Source organism: Cervus elaphus, chromosome 27 (genome assembly GCF_910594005.1).
Source record: "Cervus elaphus chromosome 27, mCerEla1.1, whole genome shotgun sequence".
NCBI classification, from domain to species: Eukaryota; Metazoa; Chordata; class Mammalia; order Artiodactyla; family Cervidae; genus Cervus; species Cervus elaphus.
Window position 1 is genome coordinate 16,083,756 of NC_057841.1, and position 3,407 is coordinate 16,087,162.

Genomic DNA, 3,407 nt, shown 5'->3' on the forward strand with positions numbered 1-3,407 from the left:
TTGGGTCATCAAAAAGCAAGAGACTTCCAGAAAAACATCTACTTTTTCTTTATTGACAATGCAAAAGCCTTTGGCTGTGTGGATCACAAGAAACTGTGGACAATTCTTCAAGAGATGGGAGTACCAGATCATCTGACCTGCCTCCTGAACAATCTGTATGCCTTCAAGATTCAACAGTTAGAACCAGACATGGAACAACGGACTGGTTCCAAATTGGGAAAGGAGTGCATCGAGACTGCATACTGTCACCTTGTTTATTTAAATTATATACAGAATAAATCATGTGAAATGCAAGGGTGGATGAAGGAGAAGCTGGAATTAAATTTCCGGGAGAAATATCAATACCCTCAGATATGCAGATGACACCACCCTTATGGCAGAAAACCAAGAGGAACTAAAGAGTTTTTTGATTTAAGTGAAAGAGGAGAGTGAAAAAGCTGGCTTAAAACTCAACATTCAAAAAAAAATGAAGTTGTGCTGTGAAGATCACAGCATCTGGTCCCATCACTTCATGGAAAATAGACGGAGAAACAATGGAAACAGTGACAGACTTTATTTATTTATTTGGCTCCAAAATAACTGCAGATGGTGACTGCAGCCATGAAATTAAAAGACGCTTGCTTCTTGGAAGAAAAGTTATGACCAACCTAGATAGCATATTAAAAAGCAGACATTACTTTGTCAACAAAGGTCCATCAAGTCAAAGCTATGGTTTTCCCAATAGTCATGTGTGGATGTCAGAGTTGGACTGGAAAGAAAGCTGAGCACTGAAGAATTGATGCTTTTGAACTGTGGTGTTGGAGAAGACTCTTGAGAGTCCCTTGGGCTGCAAGGAGATCAAACTAGTCCATCCTAAAGGAAATGAGTCCTGAATATTCACTGGAAGGACTGATGCTGAAGCTGAAGCTCCAATACCTTGGCCACCTAATGGAAAGAACCGACTCATTGGAAAAGACCCTGATGCTGGGAAAGATTGAAGGCATGAGGAGAAGAGGATGACAGAGGATGAGATGGTTGGATGGCATTACAGACTTGATGGACATGTGTTTGCGCAAGCTCCAAGAGTTAGTGATGGACAGGCATGCTGCAGTCATGGGATTGCAAAGAGTCAGACATGACTAACTGATTAAACTGAACTGAAGATGAATCAGAACTTTTTGTTTTCTTGGAAATTCTCCAGCCTTCAGTTTCTTTTCTGCAAAATCAGTACTTGGACTAACAAGTTGTACCACCCCTTTTAACCCTATGATTTTGTATAAAGTTTAAGAAAATATCCATTTTGAAGTGACTTATGCTAAATATTTCACTTACAAGAAGTGATTCTTGGCAGTAATAGTTAAAGCCCCTATTTGAGACATAGCAGGCTATTTTAAAATGCTGTCTATCCCTTGCTTCATTATTATTCATAGCCCCTCTATAGTTTGAGGGTCAAAGATAATGTCTAAAGCTATTATTTTCCCTTAACCTGAGAGAAAATATGCCATAATCTCATTAAACATGAAGAAAATGGTTATAAAATAAAAGGTCATGATGCCAGTTTTCAAGGACAAGTCCCCACTTTCATTTCCCTTTGATAGTTGGAGCTGTCATATTTGTCACAAATACCTTTTGTTTTATTTTCTTGAGTTATTATTCCTCAAATACATTCTCCATCAGACGGTTTCTTTTGAATGTATTGTCACAACATTTATGAATAGATGAACCAAAATGCATGAGGTAAATTCCATATATGTTTGCATTTTTTTTTTTCTTCTTTTTTTTTTTTTTTCCTCTTTTCTTTTTTTTTTCAGGGGAAAGCGCGCACGCAGTCCCCCACTACCACAAATCACGCAGTCGAGTCTCCCCTATCTGAGGAAATCGCAGAGGTCAACACACCCGGAGTGCAATGGGTGAGCCTCGCCCCGGGAGAACCACCCTCTTGATCATGGTATCTCCTCTGCCAGGTAAGTATTATGTTTGCATATTAATCACTTTGAAATTACACAAGAAGAAAGGAAAGATGAAAACGCGATGTGAGTTTTTTCTTTCTATAGTGTTTTAACATTAAAAGTCTGGGATGCTACATGAAATATGTATCTAATATTAGCCCTGGAGTGTTATTCAAAATAAGATAGTCAACAAAGAATATAGATAAAAGCCACCATAATAAAAAATTTAATCAATATTTCAAAGTGTCCTTACAATGAAAACAATAATCCATAAAACCACAATATACAATGAGTGTAATATTACACTCATAACTGTAAATTAACCACACAGAGGACCCTCACAAAACATGGCCATAGCTAAGCGAATCCTACCTTCTGTAAGCAGCAAAATCCAACTATAATTTTGAATTCTAAGTTAAAATTTAGAAAAATGTTACCATGATCCCAAGAATAGAAAAAGTCTTTGATATTCATCTAATTTTTCTGGTTGTTTTCAACTATGAATGCATATATTTATTTGAACAACTGAAAACACATAGTATTTCTGTTTTTGAAGAGCCTCAAAAAGATCATTCTAAACATATACTGGATAGTAGGCATTATCTATTTATCATATTCATTCATAGTCACCTTCAAAAAATATTTTAAAACTATTAAGTTTCTACAAGGGAGGGTCAGTGTTAGTAACTCATATAGTTTTTTAACTTTTTCATGTTCATGTGGTTCTACTTCTATAACTATTACATTTCTTTTCCATTGTAAAGTTTCTATGTTGTGGGATGGAAAAAAATAGTAAAAATACAAATAATATATATGTCTTCAACAACAACATTTTATTTAAACAAAAATATATTACTTATTCCTCTGGTAAATCAGTAATCCATACATGTAAAATGAATCAAAAAAATGCATAGAGTACCTTGTGCTTTGGGACTTCCCTTGTAGTTCAGTTGGTAAAGAATCTGCCTGCAACTCAAGAGACCCCAGTTCAATTCCTGGGTCAGGAAGATCCGCTGGAGAAAGGATAGGCTAGGCTACCTTGTTCTTTAGGATACTTCCCTACTCAGGGTACCATGTTTTTGTTAAGAGCTATCAGTGACATGATGTCAAGTGATAATGCCTGGGTTATTGTGGAATCCAGAGAAAAAAATTTGCTTCCTCAATTTTGAGGAAGTTATGGTTAAAAGTTTCTGTTAAAACATGACTGAAGTAACTGTGATCAGCATGACAATTGTATTATTATTAATATCTGATTGCTCTAGGATGAATATATCCCAGGATGACCAACATGGGGATGTCACATATAATTATAGGAAATTTGGCTTCCTAAGATATTAAGGTTATAACTTCAAATGTGTTAACAAAAACCCATTCGACTCAGAAATATATTGAAAAAGAAAATACTCTCATTCATTTCTCAGACACCAAGTGCTAGATACCAAGAATACACAGTTGAATAATACAATATTTCTAAAAGCA

The 3,407-nt window shown here is 35.7% G+C and overlaps 1 non-coding gene across 1 annotated transcript; it reads right to left on the bottom strand.

The window, feature by feature from the left end:
* Window positions 1-1,787: 1,787 nt before the first annotated feature.
* On the bottom strand, window positions 1,788-1,951 carry LOC122685105. The gene has a single exon (XR_006338275.1). It is a non-coding gene; the product is annotated as a U1 spliceosomal RNA (small nuclear RNA).
* Window positions 1,952-3,407: the final 1,456 nt, after the last annotated feature.